This window comes from Chaetodon trifascialis, chromosome 4 (genome assembly GCF_039877785.1).
Source record: "Chaetodon trifascialis isolate fChaTrf1 chromosome 4, fChaTrf1.hap1, whole genome shotgun sequence".
NCBI classification, from domain to species: domain Eukaryota; kingdom Metazoa; phylum Chordata; class Actinopteri; order Chaetodontiformes; family Chaetodontidae; genus Chaetodon; species Chaetodon trifascialis.
The window spans coordinates 1,443,311-1,468,469 of NC_092059.1; positions in this window are offsets into that span (position 1 = coordinate 1,443,311).

The window sequence follows — 25,159 nt, forward strand, 5'->3', positions numbered from 1 at the left end:
AACGCTGGCGATCCATCATTAAATAAAAATGTTGACAGAGCAGTCTCCACTCAAGGGTCTCTTCAACCACTTCACGCTGTCTTCATCAGCAAGGAAGTTCACAATGAGCCGTCAAAGTCCGTCCATTGGCCTGAAGTCCTCAAAGTGCTGAGACTGACGGAGACCTGCGACCTGCTGGTGAAGACAGTGCGAGGCGGTCAAAAGCTGAGTGGAGGTTAGTTTGTCTGCTGCTGCTTTTTAGGTCAAAGATTAACAACGCAGCGTGTTACTGAGTCCACTGACGTGTACTGAGTCTCTTGCATCAGGCTTTTCAATAGTCAAAGGTCAGAGGTCGGGGACAGTCTCAGCACCCCTGGAAATGTTGGCACTGTGACCACAACAGGGACGGCCACATCAAACACAACAAACACAACAGACACAACAGTAAGATCCATTTTTTACCGCTTGTTGCTAATGTAACACCCCCCCCCACTCATCAGACAGTGTCCTCTTACTGTCCAGACACTACCCTGAAAAAACTCGACCATCTTCATCCTAATGTGTTGATATAAATGCAGGTTTCCCGTTCATTCATTGGTTGAAGAACACCTGAGTGTATTATGCTCTACATGCACATCTCTGTCAATGAGAAGGAAGAGTAATAAAAGAATAAGAACGATCCAGAGCGCTTGTTGGACAGACGATGACGTCCAGGCTCTTTTTAGTGTCTGTGGACAGAATATCAGTCAGATGGAGACAGCATTAAAAAAACTGGATTTCTCAGCAGAAATGGCGATACGACACACAGCCAACGATATGAAGGAGGATTAAGAACGATTAAGGAAACTGAGGCTCACAGTGAGCCGTTGAACGCTCTCTGCTGGCTCCAGGAGGACCTGGACTTTCTCTCAGTGTGAAAACTTTTATCTCATGCTCATCAAAACTTAGAAGAAGTCAAATAAGAGTATTTCTCCATCACTGTCTTACTTCACCCTCATACCAAGTAAAAGTGACACAGACAGTTCTGCTGGTGCCTTTTCACTGAAACGTCCCAGTCTGGACGAGAAGAAGAAGAACCCAATAACAAAAGCTCACAGACGTCTGAACCAGCACAGGAGGCTGCTGAGAAAGACGTCTCACTGCCCGCTTGGTCTTTCTTCAGTGCTTTGTTTGGTTTGATGTGTTCACGTCTTTCTTTCTCCGTCTGTGCAGATTTCTCGTGTGATGAGACCGGCAAAGGCCCCCCGGTGCAGATGCACAGCCTCAGAGAGTTCGAACAGGTAAGCACACCTTCAGACACGATGCCATGAGGCGCTCCTGCAGTGTTAGCATAGCGCCGCGCCGCGCTGTCCGGGCTTGTCTCTGCTCTGTGGTAATGACTAGGCGTGTTTGGAAAGATGATGTGGCAACTGAAGCTCTGCATGAGTCAGAGAGTGTCCTCGTCTCCTGCTGACTGTCCACACGCTGTGGGACTGTGTCTCTCATTATGTGCACACACACTGGGATAATAAGGATGCTGCAACTCCAGGTTTTTTTCTGGTCCTAATCCAGATCACTGTAAATCAACTATCTGCCATTATCCTCTGTAATATCCACGTTTCCACATCGTGCAGCTGCACAGGGCGCATTCAGAGCTCTGTGTTTTACAGCTGACGAGCTCTGTGCTAAGAGCAATCTGCATCACAGCATCGCTTTACGCTTCCTGTGGGGATTTCAATGACGTCCTGTAATATTCATACAGTATCTGGAGTGTCAGTGTGGGTCTGCTGAAGGTCCAGACGGCCGCTCTTCATCGCGGTGATCCGTTGAGATGCAGTAGTTTAGTGGGCGGCGCCCTGAGAAACGTTCCTGGTCAAATTACAGTCCTTGTTGTCAGCTGATATAAATCAGCAGAAAGTGTGTGTGTGCTGCCGGCGTTGTTGGTTGCTAATAATTCAGCTCGGTGTTTTTGACAGCTGGAGGACCCAGAATGCAATGGGTCACGATAAACAAAGCATAGGAGGATCAGCCTTCATGTAGCTGTTTTTTGTCTTCTCACTCAAACATAGCTCTAATTGGATAATCCGAAACACTTTCTGAGTTCAACACATGACATTTTTCCACCACTGAAAAGACTGAAAATGGAGCTGATCCAAATCATATTGATATAATTCACATAACACGCTTCTGACAGCCTGTTCTGCTCTATGTGTCGACCTCTCAGAAACATGGCTGACGTCCACGTTCAAGGTGTTATGGCTGAGATATTTTTATGTTTCTGTTATTCGACACCTGCACTAAGAGACTGTGACTGTTTTAGAGGCCCAGCATTACGGTTTCCTTTCGTTACCTGATGTCATTTATGAGCCACGATCGCGTTTCAGCGGCCTGATGTCAGGAACAGAAAGAGATGTCAGTGACATCTGTGCTGTGTTATTGCAAAGATTTACCCTGCTCTTCATCTCACTGCTCCACATTATGGCTATAATTGGACCATTAAGTTGTTTCCTGACAGACTTTAACTTTGAAAGACTAGAAAAGGAAGAGATTTAAGCATTTTTTTGCACTTTTGTTGTGTCAGTGTGGACATGAACTTCAGTAGAGCTGATGTCAAATAGCAAAGCGCATGTATAACATCATTTTCCTTTGACAACCAAACAGCTCTTTCAGAAGTTTCCATACTGCTGTGTGTACGGGTGTCCACAAGTGTCCATGATCGTGACAAATCCCGCACACAAAGACAGAAACCAGCATAAAAAGGACATTTCTGAGCAGATAAATGAAACCCACATATGCAGACATACTCTGAGAATATGGAATCAAGCGTTCTCGGTTAAATGTCAGCTTGGTTTTGAGCAGAGAGGACGGGAGGCGAAGTTTTCCTCTGCTTCTGGTTCCCTGCCAGAGTAATGGATTCTGGGAGTTCTGCCAGGTGCATTATGGGTCTGATATAACTCTGGAGGTGCTCGCTGCAATTACCCTGTTCCCCTTTTAGTGAAGGGCAGACGGGGGAGGTGCTGGTTGCAGTAATGTGAATTAATGTGGAGAGTTTGGGTTGTGTTGAGGAAAAGGTCAAACGATGTGAAACATGAAGCTGCAGCAGGATGAGATCAAGTCCACTTCCTGCTGTGAGAAACGTCCCTCTGATTCTGAGACGCAGATAAACCGTCTCCCTTCAGCGTTTGGACTCTTTAAGCATGTGGTGATTTATAGAAGCAAGAGCAAATATTTTAAGGGTTTTGCATCACACCTCATTTTAAATCACTTAAACTCTTTCTTTGCAACCTGTAAACTGTGTGCGTCGGTTCAAGACCTGATCCAGGATCCCAAGTTTGGCTGGTTTCAGCATTCAGTTTGCAAGATGGACCCTGATCTGTATCGCTGGTTATACTTATCTCTGTATCCATTAAATTCCCTCCCCAGAGGTGTACAGGTGACATATAGGATGTGTGCACTCACCACATCTCAACCTGCAGTGAAGGTTTGCAGGTCCACACACAACAAGAAGTGTGTTACAGCCGAGTGTCTGCGGCCCGCAGGGAGTAAATATGGGAGATAATTAAAGCCTTGGCTTGTAGACGTGGTATAATCTGACCTTTGAATCATAATGTTCTGACATGGTCGTCAGAAATAGGTCAAACACATAAATTAGGACTCACATCTCGTCGCTCTTTATGCCTGAGGTTGGATGTGTGTGTACACTGCGTATGATTCAGTTTCCGTGTTTCCTGCAGCTTTGAGATGCAACAGGAATCATTTCTGAGCTACAGTAAAGATGGCAGAACGCTGTGTGTGTGGAAGAAATTCACTCCCACATGTGGAAAGCTGCTGTTTATCAGCCAGCACAGTGTGCCATGTACAACCATGATGGCCTACATTTTTATGCTTGAACCGACTTTTTCAGCCACAGCAGGTGTGACGCTGTGATAATTACTGAATTGTGGAAAATCTCTCAGAGAGGAGGCTCCTTCAGTATTAGGTGGTTGCAGCTTTGAGTGGGTGAATGCATCTTAAACTAGTATCAAAGCTTTCAGGATATTCCCCCTGAAGCTGCTGGAGCAGAGGCAGAAAGCTGAACTCTTGGCTGGCAGCTCGGAGGCTACATTATAGTGTGCGGGCAGCTTTCCTTTGAAGCTTTGCTCCGACTATCCCACTGAGGGATGAAGGGATGAGTCATGCCATAGGCAGACATACAGTACAGACAGCAGACTGGGAGGCAACCTAAACACCGGCTTTGTGCGGAGGCTGAGGAGAAACGGGCTGGACTGCTGCTGTTGTGTGTTTGAATTACGGCCGACGTGTTGCAGACCTGCGAGGATCCTTCAAACGCCAGCGCAGCGTTTGTACATGTTTCACACCACTTACCAGAAATCACACTTTAAATTGTCGCTGCTTGTTTTCCCAGAGGGCATTTTGCAGGCTTGTCAGATGTTTGATTGTGTTTCCACTAGCTTGGTAGCTTGGTAGCTCACTGAGCTAGTTAGCGGTTTTCCCTTACTCAGTTTCACACATATTTTTTAAACATGTTATTTATTGTTGGACGAGCTCAGTTTGGGCTGGTATCTGTGGCAGCCTTTACAGTGCAGCCTCTTCTTTTGCTCCGTAGCCGTCAGCTGCTCTGGTGTCCATGTTCTCGGTGTGTGTTCGTGTCCTGTCAGGGAGAGACGCTGCTTTTCTTTGTGAATAGATGAGCGTGATGGCGTCTCCCATAAGTTCCCACTTTGCAGGGACTCCTGGGAACCTCCTCCTGAGGTATTATGGAGGCTGCAGTGGAAACTGTTCATTTGAGTGTTGATAGCAACAGCGTTTGTGATGCTGCTAGCTTTGATTTGTTGTGGTTGACTGTGAAGAGGATGTCTTAATCACATTTAAACCTTTTTCCTGTGAGAACACGCGTCATGAAACGCAGATGTTGCACCTGAATGCCTAAATCACACGAGGCCTCCAGGTACAACAAGGCAAAACAAGGCTTTTGAAAACATGATGTCACTGCGATTAATCTTCACTTCAGTGCTTAAAATTCAGAAAATAGGAAGTTTACACTGTGGGCTTTTCAGGCCGCAGTTCAGAGTGTGATTTATCTGATTTCCATCAGCGGCTGGAATATTTACAGGTCAGACTCTCAAACTATAACAAACGGAAACAACTGATTTTCAATAAAGAGCTGAGACATAACAGTCAGAGTCTCGTCTGAGAAGTTTCCACGTTCTGATGGAGCAGATTAAAGTTTGTTGACCTTTCTGTGCCACTGTAGTTTTACATTAAGTTTTTCTGACAGTGGTAGCGTATGTTGGTCCTCTCATCTTAATAGAGCAGTCTGGATTATTGAATCCAGGTTATGGCTGTGTGTGTGTGTGTGTGTGTGTGTGTGTGTGTGTGTGTGTGTGTGTGTGTGTGTGTGTGTGTGTGTGTGTGTGTGTGTGTGTGTGTGTGTGTGTGTCTCCACATTTGCGTCAGTTTAAAGAATCAATCCTCCCGCCGGCTGGTTGGAAGAAACGTGAACCTGCCAGAGCAGCGTTTGTAACTGTCAAACATCCACGCTCTGCAGTCCTGAGGTTTTCATAAAAGAAAAAAGAAAAATCACCCAATCAAAATGGCCCTTTCTCAAATGGCCTTTATTAGTCCACAGGAGAAATTGAAAGCACATGGCTGCCTATAAATGTGAATTCAAACCGACCGCAGAGACACTTAGATTGATAGAAGAAGGGGGAGGATTGCGTATAATTTTGGCCATTAAAACCTCAGGACAAATTAGGGTAGTTAATCTGTTATTTTGCCCTCGGTCTCAGTGTTCACTTCTAAAAAGCCACATTCGCTATGAAAGGTCTGTCAGAGTTGGATTACCATTACCGGAGTGGCAGTAATGGATCGTACTCAGAGCTGCACGGAGAGCAAAACGCAGACAGACCCCCGATCCTGCGGCTGACAGCGGCGCTGAGGGCAGCATGTGATTCAAATGGCACGTTTCCTTTAATTCCCTTTATCTGCGCACTCTTTCATCTCCTCCTCACTCCTGCAGCTCTCCTAGTTTTTGTTGTGGCATTTGAAAATAGGTCAGAATACTGTGTGTGTGTGTGTGTGTGTGTGTGTGTGTGTGTGTGTGTGTGTGTGTGTGTGTGTGTGTGTGTGTGTGTGTGTGTGTGTGTGTGTTCAGCCCTCCAGCTGCTGGCTGTGATTCACAGCTTCATGGAGCTGGTATCTCCAGCTCTGAACGCCTGAAACGCTGGAGTGCTGATGTAAAGCAGGAAGAGGCGGGAACATCCGGTCACCTCGCACATGATGGTGAACATTAGCTCCAGTGATGCTCTGTCAGTTAGCACAGTTCGATGGCAGTTTCTGAAGACATCTTCAGCATATTTAGTGTCCCTCGTCTTCTGATCTGACGCTTCATCAGCAGAACAGCAGTGTGTGTTTCATGATGTGACAGCTCTGTGGTCGTCTTTGGTGATTCAGGCTCAGAAACACTTCATGGTTACACAGTTAAGGTTCAGGAGCCCCCCCCCCCCCCCCCCGCAGCTCTACAATAACCTGACTTCCTCCTTTGTGTCCCCCATTTGTCACCTGAACATAAACAGATGTCATCTTACTGCACTGAATGACTCGACAGCCTGTTTTTTCTAACTATAGCTAATGTGCTGCTACCTGTGCAGGTAATTGTCAGGTGTTGGGCTTCTAAATAGTTGCTAAGGTGTCACAGGTGTGTTGCAGCTCGCGATTGGTTGTCAGCAGTACTGGCTTGTGCGTTTAGTGGTGCAGTTTTTAGGCTTAGCTGGTTGCTAAAAATGAAGGTTTCCAGGTGTTTGTTGGCGGTTGGAAGCCTGTCGCTCTGGTTGCTATGCGTGTTTCCATGTGGCGGTGCTCACGCCTGTCTGCACAGCTGCTCGGTTGTGGTTGTGAAACCGTTTCAGGCAGATTTCTTTGTGCATGTGTCGGCAAAACACTGCAAAATGAGTTTTCCAGTATGAATATGTATGAAAGCAAAAGTACAGCAAGAACACACAGTGATCACATCATCGCTGAGTTTGAACAGTCCAGCAGGGATTCAGTCAGGCCTTTGAAAAGCTTTTAGAAAATACAAATTCATACACGTCTTAAGATGTTCAACCAACAAAAACAAAGAAAATCACCAAAAGCATGTTTCCATCACATCTGAGTGACTTTATTTTCAGCCAAGAGAAAAAAAAACAATGAAACCTGAGAAAAGGCTGATTTGCTGTGAATGAAACGCTCGTGGACGTCTCTGACAGAACTCGGGAAACTCGTGTTTTTGAAGACAAATTTAGAAGCTGGACAGACTTCCTCGTTGTTGGAAGCTGCAGTAGAATATTTTGGGAAATGGGAAATCTCTTTAATCCACCCTGAAGATAGAAAAGCACGTATGTGAGTACCATCAGGCAGTGCTGATGAAGGCAGAGGACAGTGTCTGGCAGTGAGACGGATGTGGTGGACGGACACATGAGTCTGGGGTCAAACAGAGTTTTGTGAAGCCGCAGACTTTAACGGGGCAGCGCTGATGAGGCGTCATACAGTTTATAATCTGTCCGCTCGCCTCGAGTCAAGAGAAAGCAGCTCAGGGAACAGAGTGGAAGAAGACACTGTGAATTCTGGGAAGTGTCTTTGTGGAAATAACCTCTGAGCAGCGACGCTTCGGACAGAACAGGAAACAGGAGCTGTGCAGCTTTATGGGAACAAATATTTTCAGACTGTCCTCTTTATTTCAGGAAACACCGTCCATATCCACGCTGGTTCAGCGATATTGAAGTCTGATACAAATTTCCTCCCCTGGGTTCTCAAATCTCCCTCTCAGAGGAGACACGATGCCGTCTGTCTGCGTCCTCGCTCACCTGCACTGCTGAAAACGTCCTGTTGTCTTTCCTCTTCCACGTCGTGCTTTTCATACCTGCTGTTTTTACATATTAACAACACTAAAGCAGGAAAATGACCTTTTAATCGAACCTTTTTTTGCTGTTTGTCCTCCTGCTGCTTCTTTCCTTAAAGAACATTATTCTGTGTGATTTACGTTCATGAGTCACATCAGATCGCAGAAGTTGTTTGAGGAACAAGATGAAGGAAGTAAACGTTTAAATGCAAAGCAGTTATGACCAGTGTGCGGCCAATCACTGCACTACTGTGCCGTCAAGGCGACACGTTCCAGCCAATCACAGCACAGCAGGTGAGACGAGGTGTGACAGACACCTCTCATCTATGAAACAGGTGGTGATCGTGGTTTTATATCAACACGTCTTCATACTGAAGTGACTGAGTCGGTCATTGATGACTCCAGAACTACGTGTACGACCGTCGGAGCGACAGTGAGCGCTGCTTCGTCGTCACAGTTAACGTGAGCTGATGCTGTTTGCTTTGATTTGGTCGAACTGAACCTTCGTCATAGCAGAACTTCCTCGTCACGTGTTTGTTTGAGCCGTTCACCTTCTTGCTCTTTAAACTACGTCAGCTGGCTTCCTCCTTTGACAACTACAACCACTAGAGGGCGCTGGCTAACATAACCATAAATATTGGTCATAATAGCCTCCTTGCACAGTCGCTTCTGTGCGTCCGTCCCTCCGTTGAGGACCGGCTGGTGTGTTTTTTGCAGTGCATCCTCTGGACGAGCTGATGGGCGTTAATGGATGTGCTGACAGCTCAGGAGTCAGTTTTCACCACAGCAGCACTCAAACAGGCTGCAGATCAATACACAGCAGCTCAGCTTTCAGATCAGCCAACCGGCAGATCTGCTCCGGCTCAAATTAGCCGTCCTACACACGTCCTATACACCGACACACACACACACACGCACACACACGCACACACGCAAACATGCAGAAATGTTGTGGCCAGTTGCTTGAAGGTGATGACAATTGCTTTTCTTCATCACATTCGCTGTAAAATCTTTGGTATGTGGATGAGCGCAGACAAAGACACGCTCAGTGTCCTGAATGTCCAGCGTCCCTTCAGCTCACGTGCAGTTCACTGCTAAACCTGCACAATGTGGACAGAAAACAGCTTTGTCTTTTGTTTTTTGCTGCAGGAGTTCAGGAGGTTTCTGGAGACACACGGTTTTTATCCAGCAGCAGCAGTTTGTGTGTCTTCAGATCAAAAGCAGCGATCTGATCTTATTTGACTGCTCCAGCTCAGTGAAATAAACCACGAGCGCCTCAGACGGCCTGCCAATCGCGTCCTCATCACCAGAGATTTACTCTCTCACAGCTTCGTGTCCGTGTCCTCTGAAGCACTTAGAATAACATGCAAACATATTCTGACATGAAGTCATGTGTTTGAAAAGGTTGTGAGAGCTGTGTTTGTCCCTGATGATGAGGTTTCATCTGCAGACATGATGTCCGTCCTGAAACCACAGGACTTAACAAACTGATGCGGCCTGCTTTGAGTACGACACAGCGTCTGCTGAGATGGCTTCTGCTTTACGACCTCGTTGTATTCGACAGGTAGTGTTACTCCAGGAGAGGAGCGCTGCTTGGTTTCTGGCTGTCTGGGCTCATAATGAAGCTGCGATGTTCAGTCTGGACTTCGAGGGAGCTCAGAGGACACAGAGTGGACGGTGATGGACAGCCGGACTCCAACAGTGAAGTCTTGCTCCAGTCAGAGTTCATCCTGCCATTTAAAGTCACAAATTAAACATTTTTGAATCCAGTGTTCACAGAGTAATTATGGTCGACTGTAATGGTGCATTTTCACCACAGTCATCTTTACTTACAAGCACAAACCACATAAAGATGTCATCAGCGTCTCTGAGCATGTGTGGACCCTCAGAGTTTCTCAGGGGGTGCGACTGCATGGTGCTGAGTGCAGGCCGGCTGCTCTGTGCTGCGCTAGCGCCACCACCTGGAGCGCCGGGGGAGTGACTGACTGACTGAGAGGCAGTTTGTTAATTGATCCCAGCCGAGTGCAATAAATTCGTGCTCCTCTCCAGCGGGTCAGAGAAGACATATTGACTTGATCACGGCGTCGGTCATGGATGATAATTGTTCAGTTAAAGTGTACAGTAATCTGCTCCCAGCGGTAACTCAGCCGATTACCGTCAGGCTCTGGCTGAACACCTGACAAGCCGCGTCTGCCTTCTATTTCTGACAAGCTCGTGTCTTATTTTGTTCCTCGAAAGGCTCGAGGAACATCACGACTGGCGGCGTGTAGGAGACGTCACATGTCATCTGCAGCGCCTCAGCATCGCTCCCTATCTCTGACACAAAGAGTGTGTGTTGTCTGACGGATCGTGTGTGTGTGATTCTACATGTTCATGTGTGTTTTCTCTGTATGGTTCACGGTATGTTCCAGAGCTCCATTTGTGTGTTTTTTTCTGTTATTCAGAAGATATTCACGTATCATATTTCAACCTCTCCCCTCCTCTGAACCCACAGATCATGTGGAAACAGTTACAAACAAAACAGCAAAAGAAGAAGAAAAAGTATTTTTATGAATCAGTCTTCTACTTAGTGGCAGACTGGATCCTGCAATTACTGTGACAGGACAGGCCGCCTTTAATGCCAGGGTCAGAGACGCAGAGAGACCGCAGTCTGTATACAGTCTGTACATCTGACCAAGCACCCGCTGAGCAAAGCGTCCCATTTAGAGGGCAGTGAACATTACGGTGACGTTAGTATGACTTCACAAGACCAAAACCACGATTCACGGCAGCCTGTTCACAAAAAGACAGCGAAACACGTCACCTGTTGGAGAGCATGAGTGGAACAACACGACGGCCATGATTTAGGCTCGTTAGCTGCGATAACACTTTAATCCGTGTGTGGTCTGAAGGCCGACACGAGACAGACTGTCAGTGAATGCACCCAAAATGTCTGTTTGATCACTGAGCATCTTCTCGACCTGCTGAGCTGTGCACACAGCTGCTGCGTTCAGCAGGTCACCGGTGAAGAAGTGACTGCTGCTGCTGGTTTTCAGTAAACAGGATTGAATGTGCAAAACATGGGAGTGTTCAAGCCTCACATGCTAATGCTAAAGCTAGCCTCAGAAAACGACACCTGCTCAGGTTTCAGTCAAGTTTCCTGGTTTTCACTTTGTCAGTCAGCCGGGAAGCACCATTAATCAGGTGAGAGTGTGACGCCAGTGAGGTTTCAGGATGATTTGATGGGTTTCAGTTTGGCTCATTTCATCTGACTTAGAAAGAAAAAAGGTGTCAGTCGAAATTATTCGAGCACTTCCTGTCACTCTTCCTGTATGTGTCGCAAACTAAAATTCAGAATTAAATTTCAGTGTCATTGTACTGAATTTAGAGAGACGACAGGAGGACAACATGGAGCAGGAGCTGAGTTTGTATCAGCAGTGAATTAAAACAGGAGCACATCTGACTGATGAAGTTAAAGTTCACATCATTTTTACATAATCCTTATTTAACTTTTTGATACTCACTGACACGTTTTGCTCAGTCTCATGAAATCTGCTGATGTTCGACACGTGTGTGTGTGTGTGTGTGTGTGTGTGTGTGTGTGTGTGTGTGTGTGTGTGTGAGAATGAATTAAAGCTCAAAGGTTTGACGTGATTCGTCGAAGCGTCCGCCGCGTCGCAGCCACGCCGCTCTTGTTCTTTCTCCGCTCTGGATCTCCATCTAATCAAAATCAAGCATGTGGGCCAAACACTCGAAGCACAAAAGGCTTCAAAGGCCAAGAAACACAGAGGATGTAAAAATCCAGTGTTGATACGGCGCTTCAGGTCCAGCTGGACCGATCGGACCGCTGTCCTCTGAGCTGACAAACGCTGGCGAACGTGACGCGTTTCTATCAAAAACACCTTTCATTAGAGCGGAAATTGAATGTAGACTTTTACAAGGTTCCTTTTGTGTCTTCTCGGCCTCGCTGCTCTGATTGTAGGTGTGTTTCCCATCAGCCGCCTGCTTGTTGTAGCTTATTACTGATGGACTGACTGATGGTCTCCATTTGTTATTGTTTTATAGAGTCTCTCTGCGGGCTGGTAATGGCCAGATCAGTGTGTAATCAAAGCCATCTCCTCCTCCCCACCCTCCTCTCTCTTCTCTCTTTTCTCTCACAGATATTCTGCAGATTCTCTGTCTTTCCTCTTCTTCTTCTCCCCCCTTTAAATCTCTTTCTCTTTTTCTCTGTTGGAATAACTTATAAAAGGTTGTGAAAGAGCGACATGTGCGGAGCAGACCTCAGAACAGACAGACCTCCCTCCCTCCCCCCTCCTCACATACCAGAGAAAACTCACCCACTTGCCAGAGAAAAGGGAGGAAAAATTTTTGTTTGAAAAAAAGAAAGAAATCTGAGGTTGGAGCGGCTCTGTACGAACCATGTGTCATCATTTATTTCCAGTGTAGGGTTCCTGGAATCAGCGCATTAGAATGGGGTGTTGAAACTGAGAGTTTTTCTGCTGTGCTTTGGAGACAGGTGCTTTTTGGTGAAACCCTTTGACTTATTGGTGATTGAGGGAGCCTTTAAATGGAGTAATTGCTAGCAGAGAGGGGAAAGGAAGACCAGGAGCGACGAGAGAAACTCCCGATTTTCATCAGCCGCTCGCGTTTCTGTTTGAGATCTTCCTTCTCGTCTCTTCCAGTCTTCTGTCTGTCGGCTCTGTTTCTCTTCATCGCTCTTCAGTTTGCTGGTTCAGCCACTTCTTCTCTGATGCCATCATTCTGCAGAGCCCTTCAACATGTTTTCAGGCCTGATTAGATTTCAAACAGCCTTGTGTTCCCGTCCAGCTTGTCTCAGGTCCTACCAGCACGGTCTGTGTGTCCCAGCCTGATCCGTCCTCTTCCTCTGTGTCCTCCAGCTCCACTGTTGTCCAGAAACTCTTAAAAGTCATCAGTGAGCCTCACTGTTGTTCCTTCACTCCACTACAGCACCATGTGGATTCATCCGCTGCTGAAAATAGTCCCAACAGATGCTCTATTTCCTTCTGTTTGTCTGAGGAATTACTGAAGCTCTTTAAAATCAGACTTTTTATTTGTGAGGTTTTCATCTTGGAGCTCAGAGCCACAGACAGGAAGTCAGAAAAAATATACAAGCTGTTGTTTCCTTCTGCTGTACAGAAACCTGGGTAATGCTCACGCTAACGAAGTGTGATTTTAATGAAAATACAGGCGTGAAATGTGTGACAGTACGACAGTCTGCTGCTCCCGCGCAGATCGCAGAACATCTCCAAACATAAAACACCGCGTCGTTGACCGCCGCTGTCTTCATAACTCGTTATGTGTCCTTATGATATTTTACAGCAGAGTCAAAGTAACGTGGTCAACAAAGTGTTGGAGTCCTCGTCTGTGAGCCTGAAGGCAGAAGCCGGTGTGTGAAAAGCCGTCTGCAGTCGCTCTCTCAGGCCGGAGCGCCGTTAGAAATGAAGCATCACGCTCTGCACTGAAGGCCCACCACTGCCGCCCCCTGGTGATGATTGACAGATGATTAGCATGTTGGATCGTTTGTGTTCCCTCTCTGTGTCCAGTTTAACTTACTGGGAACCATGAGGTCCCCATAAAGTAGATCTAATGACGTCAGCGCCTCCAGCTTTGGCGTCTGCTCCTCTGATGACTCTCTGCATCCATAACCACTGACCCACTACCAAAGCTTTTTTTGGGAACTAGCACTTCAGAGTTTATGTTTCACACGTGTGTAGACTTCAGCTTTGTTCCAGTATATCACCCCTAAAATATTCTAGATGCCTCTTCATCGTTTCATAGCTTCTGTCCAGATCTCCTCCTGACGTGTTTTATATCTGTGGATGAACTGTGTTCTCCACTTGTATTTTAAAGGGTAAGTGAACGTGTGGAGGTCATGGTGGAGGATCGGCACGAAGCACATCCGACTTTCACGCAGGAAACCTGCAATTAGCCTTTGCCTTTTTATTAACGGTGACCGCAGTCCTTCCCAAACCTTAAACAAGTGTTCCAGTTTCCCAGCCCTGCCCATACTGGAGCTCACACATGGATGTTTGTAGAAAAAATGGCATCAGAAAAAAGCCGTGGGCTTCAGCAGAATTGCCCAATGTCAGCATTCTTGTCTGCTGATAGGTTTGGACAAAGCTGAAGCGGTCTCTGAGCTCTGGGACCAAATAAAACTGTTGCTGAACGTAAAAAATCCATACGGGAAAGTTTAAAAAAGAGGCAGTGAGGAAAACGAGGGAAATCATCCAGGGGGTTTTCAAGCTGTGGAAAGTTGACCTTTAGCAGATAGCAGGTTTCTGCGGGGCACAGACGATTGGCAGGTAACTCTGGCTCAGATCAGACCGGCCCGGCCCGCGCCAGCCCGTGTTGAGTAATGCTGTTAGTAAATACCAGGCCAATTATTGCTAACAAGGGCCTAATTGGAACCAGATGAACATTTATTGAATTTGTCAGAGAAAGGTAGAGTGCAGATAGCTAATGAAGTGCAGCCGGCGCGCTGGGCCGAGCAGCCAGGCGCGGAGGGAATGCATAATTCACCTGGCAGTGCCACGATGTTTCCCGTGTCTGTGGCTTTATACTCATTTAATACTGCAGAGACATTTCGAGTCAAAGGGAAAAAAAAGTCCATTTTATTTACGGACATAGGATGCACTTCATGTAAACAATGAGTTCTTGGAGATGAGCAGTCGATGCGTCCGTCAGAACAAATTCCATCAGTTTAAGTCCTGAAAAATGTGAAACATTTCAAGTATTCATGAGCCGAAGCCACCGAGTGTCGAGCCGATGTCCTGAAGTCCCCTCAGTCCCCTCAGTCCCCTCAGTCCCCTCAGTCCCCTCAGTCCCCTCAGTCCCCTCAGTCCCCTCAGTCCCCTCAGTCCCCTCAGTCCCCTCAGTCCTCACAGTAATTACATGTTTGACTGCTTCACACAGAGACTGACTGACACTGTGGAGCCGTCAGACTGGGCTTTGTACACACACACACACACACACACACACACACGTCTTCAGTCCTGCTCAGCTGTCACTGGTTACGTAAGGTGGGAAATAAAAGCAGAGACATATGTAAGGACACAGAGTCTGTCAATCAGGGGACATCTTGTACTTCTTACTGCGTTTATGTGACAGTTTCTCTACAGACAAAGACTTTACAAGCAAAACACACCATCAGTTTATCAAAGATGATGCAGTGCTACAGATGAAACAACACAGACGTAGTTCAGACGTTTTTCAGCCTCCATCAGTAGGAACATTGAAATTCTGCTTCATGCATCAGCGATGATATTCTACTACTACGATATGTGTACTGTGTATAACTGCTTTACTTTTGAGACTTTGCAGTTTTTGTACACTTGGCTGATAATAGTGTTGTACTTTTACATAATAGAATATATTTATGAGTGTTGATAGTTTCAATCAAAGGTCAAATGTTCATATTATACATACAGTACTGCCAGGATTCACTTAAAACTGCAATAATTAATAATAGAATAATACAGCTGATTAATATTGTGTACCATATTGTGGAGGTCTCCGTTGTGGTGGTGAAGTTAACTTTCGGTTATGAATGGTCACATTGAGGCATTTACAGCCTCACAGGTGAAGGAGGCTGATTTGTTTTTTAAATGTCAGGTAAAGTCTCTGGTCGTCAGCGTGGACTGCTGGTTGGCTGGAGACAGGACGCCCCGTCGGGACACGTCGGAGGCTGATGTCTGTCCGTCACTTCGCGCTCAGACACCACTGTAACCCAGAGGAGGCTGCGTTGGTTTTAATTGGCTCACCTTCTGAAACGAGGATGACGTGACCTCTGCCCCAATTCATTCCTCCATCCTTTTCTTCCTCCTCCCTCCATTACATCATTCATTCCTCCTTTTACCCCAATTTCCCCACAGCCTCCCCCCCGCTCCCCCCACGCTGCCTCTTTGTCTCATTATTCAACGCAGTCGCTTCTCATCCTGCCAACTGATGGTTCAGTGCAGCCGGGCCCTCGGGCTCCGCTCTCTGTCCCTTTGATTTCCATCCACAGACAACAAAGACGAGGGCACGCGTCCAGTATATACAGTACATGCAGACACACATACCAGTGCGTGCATGTGCGCCTGTACACATACTGTACTTCATGTTCGTACTGCAGGCCAGCACACAGCCTGTGAGTACTCCAGTCCATCTCGCTCACATCTGCACAGGCCATGCTCAGCCATGCCGACGCTGGTCCACCGTGTGTGTAACACCTTCTCACTCCATGGTCAAGTTAGCAATAATAAATACGCGATTTCCAGTTTACGCTTTCAAAATAATTGTGATTTCACGAGGCGGCTGCAGTTTGGTCAGCTGTCCTCACCAAAACCACTTGGTCAGGCTTAGGACAAAGATCATGGTTTTGCTTAAAATAATGACTTCCTTAAAACAAAGCATTGGAGTCAAACCCTGATCTGGTGTGTGGAAGTCGCACATCGCCCCCTGCTGGTACTACACCTTCACACACGCCTGAACTCTCGTGCATAGACGAGGCAAACGGTCACGCTGACACGCCATCCTCCACTAGATCTATAATGTACATTTGACTGTGCTGGTGTGTGTGTGCGTGCATGTGTGTGTGCGTGTGTGTGTGCGCGCGCGCAGAGATTCTTTTGGATGAAGGCCTCAAACCTCAGAAACTTAAATTCTTCAGGAATAAGGGGAAAACAGTCCAGCAGCTAATTACCAGCCATGTGTTTTTGTAATTACAGGCCAGCAGTGGATTCATACTCAGCACATAACGAGCATGTGCAGCCTGGATTGTGATGTGCTCGTATCAGAGCTGCCTGGACGCATGACCTCCCAAAGTTTAAAGACATTATAGTTCATACAATACGAGAAAACACCTGAAATGCTTGGACCAATCACAAGCAACCACAGCTCCCACTTTTCTGCAAGTGTGTGTTGCCTTTCCTCTGACTGCTGTCACACACAGCACGACCCTGAATGAGACAGAACAGCCTGAAAGTAATCCCATGGCGTTGGTGACCAGTGGTTGACCGTCATTTGTTGCCACAGCAGAAACCAAAATGCGTCACAAACTTTCTACTGTGAACCTTTTTGTTTAGTTTTTTGTGGAATAAACTGCTGGCGTCACGCTTCTGAAAAGCAGGAATTTGTTCCCTTTCTGAAGTTCGAATGTTGGTTCTGATGTCATGTGCCTTGTTAAAAACAAGTCTGTTTGGTTTGAGGTCGGCCAGTTGTCTGTTCAGACCCTCCAGGCGTCGTCGAGTGATGTCACCAGCGCGCGATGTGATTGGAAGGAGACGATAATTCACAGTTTCGAATCAGAATATGAGTGATATCCACGTGTGTGTGATCGTCAGTCATCATCAGTGTCACGGTGGAGACACGACCACAGTCAGACTAATTAAGAGTTATTTCAGAGTTATTCAGATAACAGAGTCACGCCTGCTCTGAAGGAAGCGCCACGTCTTTACCTTCGTCTACAGAGCGAGCGTGCTCCCGTCGCCGTCGGCTTCCCGCCTGCTTTTCTTCAGCCTCCTTCACGTCAGAGGATTCAGCAGCTTCCTCGCAGTAATTCTGGGATGGTTTTAATTTCCCAGTGATCATCGTTGTGTCCTGACCTACATGCAGAGTGAAGGCTCTCAAAGCTCTTCGTCACCTGGCTTTCCTCTGTAGCGTCGCCATCTCTTGGAGTACTTGTGTATTGCAAATACACATACAGCGTAGATGATAGAAACATGGGGGAACATCATGGACATGCGACTCCATGACAGCGTGCGTCAGTCTGTGCACGCGTGCATGTGTGTGTCGGCTTCAGAGGGCTGCGCACACACATCATGAGGTCCTGCTCTGAGTGTCAGCTGGGCTTCATTCACAAAACGTGGCCGTGCCGGCAGCATTTCCTCTGCTTTCTATTTGGGGAAGAAGTAAAAAAAAGAAGCGCTGACTTTGTTCTGAAGTCTGTGTTTGTTTTCTCAGACCTGTCTGCTCTCTCTCTCCCCGTACGGCCAAAATGAATCCAAGCGGAGAGCCAGAAATTCAGGGATAGATTGTGTTACACTACTTCCCAGAGACAAAAGTCTCTATATGGGAGGGTCGGCCATGACAGTTGGCAGTCGGTTCGGTTTCAGGCGAACCTGATACCATAATTTAGATCTGCCATAAACACAGAGAAATGAGACGCAGACCTTCTCTCCCTCTGAGATCTGCCATGGGAAAACTGGGCATGTTGGCTGCAGTGGCTGTGCCCTGACCGTAACATGAAATCCACGCTTTTATGATTAGATGTAACGTGTTTATCGTTGCGTACACAAACTGATGGAAAGCATTTGCGTGGCCTTGCCCGGCCTGCCTGCATGTGTACGCGGCTCAGGCCTGGGAACAGGTATTAGTTTCTGCTCAGGAGATGGTTTGTAATGACTCCGTGTTTAGACTCTCTCAGGTTCTCGCCGTGTCTCTGAGGTCGAGCGTGCGCGTTGATCTGAAATCAACGAATTGTCATAATCATCGTTTTCAACTGTTGAGAACGTGTGTTTCTTCATGCAGCGTTTCTGCATGCGCTCATTACCGAGTGTGTATGTGTGTTGACGTCTCCTGATTAGCTCTGGCACGGCCGCAGAGCGAGAGGGTTGTGGAAGATTAGCTTAGCAGGATGGTTTCCTGTCAGGTCTGCAGAAATCAAGTCTTTCCAGCTCAAGGGCCAGCAGTCGGCCAACACGTGCAGCGCCTGAGAGATGTTTGGTATTGTGGACACAACTTGTCTGCCAGTTCTGTGGAACAAACAATTTGTTGCTGTCAAGCAGCCAAACTCTCAGGCTGAAGCTGAAGACGGCGCAGAGGTGTCGTTAGATGCTCGCTCCATCAGAGTCGTGAATGTTCACTTCAGTGTGTAAAAGTCATTTTCTGCACAGTGTGAGGTGACTGACACGAGGATGAAGATGAATGTCCTCATGAAAGATGAATCTGGTTCTTTGATGAAGCCTGTGGGTGTAAAAACATCAGGACAGAAGGCAACTACAACTCCCAGGATGCATTTAGTAGGAAACATCCAATCACAGAGCTGAAAACACTTTTACAGGCTGCACTTCGTATCAGCTCCCTTTCTGACTCTGGATCAGTTTGGGTTGAATTACAAAACTATGGTGACTGAATTTTCCACAGTCCTGATTTACACTTTTATCTGCAGCAGAGGCTCATGGGTATTGAAGTTTTTGGAGCCATCCATCAAACACTGAGAAGCAAAGTTGGATTTAGCAGCCAAAACATACCTGCAGTGTGTCAGGTGTCCTCACAGCTGATCTGTTGATCAAACATGTGGATTAGTGCAGCTTTAAACTCTCTCACTGATGGCGATCTTTGATGTGTGTCCTGGCTTCACCTGTAGAGTAGAACTGAGCAGTGCCTGAGACTGTGTCAGGTGAAGGTCTTTGTTTCCGCTCTGTGTGAAGTGATGCGTGTGTTTAGACTCAGGTAGGAGGATGCTGGTCCTGCTGGAGGGGTGAAGAGGATGAAACAGCGGCGTACATGTTCTCCTCTGTGACATAAAGAGACGAGTAGGTGGTTTGAGTTTGAATCATCTGGCTTTATTGTTTTTAGTGTGTGTCTGTGAGATAAAGACAAATGAAGGCAGAGGTTTCCAGGGCAGTGGAGCCAAAGCTCAGGGCGTTCATGTTGAACTGTCGCTTTGGATTAAAGACGAAAATGAAGCAAACATGATGGAAATTACACACATGTAGTCGTGTTACACGCTGAGTTTTCAGTTCATGAGTAAATGCTGAGCTGCCAATGAAGCAAGGAACCAGCAAAGACTGTCCACATACTTTTGGCCACATGGTGAATTCTGTCTCGCTTTATTCCTCTCGCTCTCTGTAGACGTCTTGCTAGATTCCCTCTGGACTCCTCCTGTCTGACAGCTGACTGAGTGCATGAATCACACAGGGAGGGGGGTGGGGGGGGGGGGCAGGATGGACTGAGGATGAGAAAACTCAATCAGATCACTCTGTGATTGACGACGTGGTCGTCAGGAAGTCTGAGAGACAGAATACTACATGATGTCATCCTCTTTGTTCCGCAAGGAACATTGTGATTGGTCCAAGAGTCAGACTGTGAAATCCTCTACAGGCAGCTCGTTTGCATCTTATTGTGCCCGTACACATTATACACGTCCAAACATTAGATTATATTCTCTTTTGTCTTCTGTTTATCCTCTGCAGCGTCGACGCAGCTTTATTTATCGCTGTCATGCACCATCAACGTGCTGCTCAGTCACAGCAGATGACCTCGTTCATCAGTTTATTGATGCCGTAGAATTTGGGAAACAGCAATGAGAGTCATGATTTACTGATGCTGCTTCAGTGGTGGAAACTTGTTGTGCCCTTTGCAGACGTAACAATATCTGCAGAAAATTAGCTGCTTTCAGCGACATGAAGGATCTACGTGCTACTCTGCAGGTGACTGACGTTATCGGGTGAATGTGGGCGAACAGATAATCTGTTCACACAGTTTATACATTTCAAAACAAGCATTTGGTCAGTTTAGTAATCCGTTTGCAGGCTGCGAGGCAGCTTTGTCCAAATCTCTGATTTTCACATCAGTATTTCCGCTTCGCTGTGACCTCTGTCAGCCTCCAAACACTCACTCTGTCTCGACAGCTTTGTTGAGATTCACATAAATTTTGTGAGGGCTGGTTATTTAAATGATCGACTGTATAAACTCTGCCCATAAAGTCAAATAAGAAAGTGCTCACTTGAGCCAAAGCTGTTATTGAAATTGCCTCTTTTGTCTGAAGGAACAGCTGAAGCAGGGAAAGCAGTAAATCGTCACAGTGGAGAGAGATTCATGACTTAAATGATTGTCAAAACTGTTGCTGCTTAATTTTCTCATTTGATTTAATCAGCTATTAGCTGCAGCAGCGTTTGGATTCGCACACAGATATGCACACATTGGCCCCCAGCGGCAGCCCCCTCCTCGCTCTGCTTTTATCTTTGTGTTGATCCCCCACCCCCTCAGTCCTTGGGTGAGGTCATTTCCTGTCTGGCTGGCTCGCAGCGCTCACACCTCTGAATAAGGAAGGATGGAGGGATGAAGGAGAGATGGAGGCCGTACTGTAGAAGTGTTGGCTGTCAGATGTGCATCCAGAAAAAGCTGTTTGTTGGCTCAGATTTCACATCTTTCTGCCTCTCACCTTCGTCCTGGCAAAACACAGTGAAATTAATCCTCATATATATATACAGTGCATGAGGGGTGAGATGTCAGCATGTCTGCAGGCACAGGAACAGTCACGCACACCCCCGTTACACCCACCCACAGATATATGCATATGTAGACACACAATATCCCTGGAAGTCAACCAGAAGTCTCTAACCTGGACATCGACTCACTGTCGAGTTTCACCCCAGTCACCAGGATAAATGTTGGCATCGTACGTTTCTGCAAACCACAGATGTGTTGAAACTTTGTTCCTTCAGGTTCAAACTTTCCCTTTCTTTATGTTTGGGTTCTGTGTTGTGACATCGCTGTGGTTAAGGCCGGTGAGGGTCAGGAAAAGATCACGCTTTGGCTTCAAACTCAGGTCTGTCACAGCAAACATGGCTGGAACCGTCGTCTGCTGTTTGGCTCGTCGAGCTACAAATTCAACGTATCTGTGCTTTGCAGGAACGTACAATGCCAACACTCTATTCTGGCGACCGGCCTGAACCGACAAGGCTTCCTCTTTGACGGGTTTGCAGGCAGGGGCTGCAGCAGCAGCAGCAGCTGTGTTTTAGCCCCAGGAGCTGCCCGAGTCCCGGCCGGCTCCCCGCTCTCCCCCCTCCCTCTCTGGGAGTATCACGCTGCATCATCAGCCCGAGCTCCAGGCTGCGGCCATCCGTCACAGCCTGCACTCACTTGTGGGGGTCAGGTATCTCTGACAGGCTGGGTCAGGAGGGGAAGTGGTGCAGGAACATCTGATTCTGATCCAGTGGAGGCGCTCCTGCAGACCTGGAGTCAGTTCCAGCCCTTAAAGCCGCCCGTCCAGTAAAATTGGACCTGTCCAGCTTTGGTTCCACCTGGCAGAGAGCGATCCTTGTGCATCTAGTTAAGGTGCTCCGTGTAAAATACAGTCTTTGTAGCAATAGATGGGCCCTCTTGTTGATTAGCCCCAGTAGGCCTTTCAGGCGGGCAGCAGGGATAAAAGACCCAGCCTGCCCTGAATCAGACGCTGTATTTATGACTCCGTGCTGCCTACAAAATACATGACATCAGCTGTGGTTTAAACTGAAATAGACTTTTAGCTCCACACATAATGTATGGTAGCTGAATCCTTTCAGCCCGTGACTCTCGGGTCAAGAATAGAAAACAGGCCAAACCAAGGCCTCGTCGTGTTTCTGTGAGGCTTGATTTCAGCGACCGCTGCGCACTGAAAACTGAAAGTGCACCAAGGTGGCACTGATTGTTTCAGCCGTTTGGAGGCCGAAGAGAAAAACCAAGCCAGAGGGTTGCAGGCAGGATGAAGAGGAGTGTCCTCCCGTTCCCGAGCCAGAAAAACAGGAACATACGAATGGATCCAAAAATGACAGATAGTGTAGATGAGAGTGATGCAGCTGCACAGGCTGTCATCAGCTGACCGAGAAACTCTCCCATCAGAATATTCCTTTGATTGTCCTGAGAAATGTTGAGTGTGACGCCACATCTGTGTCGACTGGAATGACGGACCATCGGTTGAAACGCTGGATTATCAGCCGTAGAAAATGTGTTTCTATTGATCAAAGTGAGCCTTTTAAAAGTCTTATTTTAATATTGACATCTGGAACAAAAAAGCACCAAACATTTCAAACAATTACTCAATCCTGATGATTCATGTGGGAAAGAGGACGAATGGGATCGAGCAGCAGGGTGTTGATGGAGGAAAGACACGGAGAGGAGAGGAGAGGAGAGGAGAGGAGAGGAGAGGAGAGGAGAGGAGAGGAGAGGAGAGGGAGGGCTGGAGGAGACGAGCAGGAGCTGAGGGGTGCAGCAGGTACGGCTCGCTCTGACAGGTGATGCTCCTGAACCTCAGTCACTGGTTTCCTCAGGTCAGGTGAGAACAGAACGAGACGTTCGGCTGCTCTGAACACTGACCTGAAACCTCAGAGCCGTGTGCAGCTCAAACAGGGTTTGCTTGTTATTTATGTCTGCGCTTCCTCCCAAACAGCCTTAATGTGATTTCATTCAGAAGTCCACGTCAGCCGGGATGATTTGCCGGCAGGCTTCGGTTTCATACAGATGAACGGTGCTTTTGATGCTGTGTTATAAAGTGGACTTGGCTCCGGCCACGCTCGTCCCCGCTGTGGAGACGAGCCGAATAATCCACTTCCAGCTCGGCCTCGCTCTGCAGCCGCGGTCTGTGTGCGAGCGTCTGGACTCAGTGTGTTTCTGTGTGCTGTGAAAGACATTCAGATCCTGTTTTGCTTCATGCCTCTTGTTCTCTTGGCATCATTAAAGCAAAACAATGGCGCTCAGAGTAAATAGCCATGGAAACGCAGAGAGGCCGCAGCTAAACACGGAGGCCGGCCAGCGTTTTTTCAGCCGTGTGACCCGCTGTTCTGCACTCAAACCGCCGCCGCAGGCTGCATGCGACGCACTCGGCCTGACCTCGTCTTTATGTGCAGCACTTAGTTTAGTTCTCGCTCTGCGTATTATGGGATGGACACTTTCACCCTGCATCACAGACGTGTTAGAGGGCTGGAAAAAAGCTTTGGTGAATGTATTGAAGTTAAAGTGTTGATTTGTTGAAGCGCACGCTCGGCTCTTTTTTTGTTTGTTTGTTTTGTCGACTTTTTTCATTAAAGTTGGCACATGCGCTGGAAAAGCCCCCCCCCCCCCGTACAGTTCCAGCCCTGATGGGAGGCTGGCACCGAGCTGAAGACTCCTCAGCAGTCCTCCCTCCGCTGCCACCTCCTTCACACCGCACCATCGTTCACTCACACGCAGCCGCTGCCGCCACATCTGGGAGCGATTTGATGAAAACCAAAGAGCGAGGGAAAGTGAGAGGAGGCAGATGAAGAACATCCAGACCCTCGACCCCCCGTCACGTCTCTGTCTCTCACTGGTGTGACACATGGAGATCTCTTCTTTTTCAAATTCATGTCGTTCCCATTAGACTTATTTACTCATGAAAACTGCTGATTAGCTGTGATTTATTCTGCGGTTGGAACTGAGCGTCCTGTGTGGGACGACTTGGACGCTGTTTGTCTCACAGCTTTGACTGTTTCTTGACTGATTGCTTTATCAGACACTTTGATGATGGTTGTATCATAAAGTTAACAATGGATGTGAAATATGTGATCTGCAGATCGGATTTTTTTTTCCTTTTTTTAGTCGAGAAATTCATGTTTTTATGATTTTTTAATCAGATTTTTATCTAGTTGCTTTTCACTCAGAATAAAATGAATAAAACCATATACAGACATGCTATTTTATTAGCTATTATTAGCTTTTTTGATCCTAAAGAGCAGCGTTCCTCCGCCCGCTGCTGCTGTGTTTCCACCTCTCTGTGCATCCGTGACCTTCTGAACATTAATATTTCACTGAACTCGGCCTCCACGCTCAGCGAGCGTTTGCCACCACAGTGTTCAGCTGCTCATCGTTTGCATCTGTGCTTGTTTATGTTGGTCCCAAACGGCAGATTTGAACAGCTGACGGTGCTTCAGGGTCCAGTTTCAGGTCCAAAATGTTTGATATTTAAAACAGATTCTGTTGCAAAGCTTTCCTTCAGTGCAGCTTTTCTGACACTGGAAGTTGCTTCTGACACCAGTGAGAAGTGGCTTGTTGCAGCATCTTCACTGACTCAGTTTGAGTGAATCTGTTCATGGTTTATCTCGAGCTGCACTTTGTTCTTGTGTATATTCTTATTTCTATTCTGCGTGATCTGTGCATCCAGTCGTAACTTTGCATGAAGTGTCTTTGACCTTCAGTCCGCTGGGTTCTTCGCTGACAGTCCAGACTGATCTCAGCAGACGTTCATCACATCGCTTTGTGATGTCAGTCGGGTCCTCTCGCCCGTCAGGCGGCTCCTTTGAAGACGACCAGTCTTTAAATTTTCTGCTTGATAAACTTTCCTAATAAATAAATCATCCTCAGGCTGCGAGCTGTGCTTTCTCTGAACGTCGGCCCAACTGTTTTGTGCATCATTATGAGCCGTGTGGTGTGAGGAAAAATGATTATTCACTGGAAAATAAAATGAAAGTAAATACAGTTCCATCTCAGAAAAATAAATTGGGTTATTTTACGCGCTTGTTAAAAGTTTCTTGATGTATTAGCTCAGTTTTTGTTAACAGTGTGGGAACAGCAGCACGTGGCCTCCCCCCCCTCGTTAATCTATTTTAAGGGAGAAGTGTATCG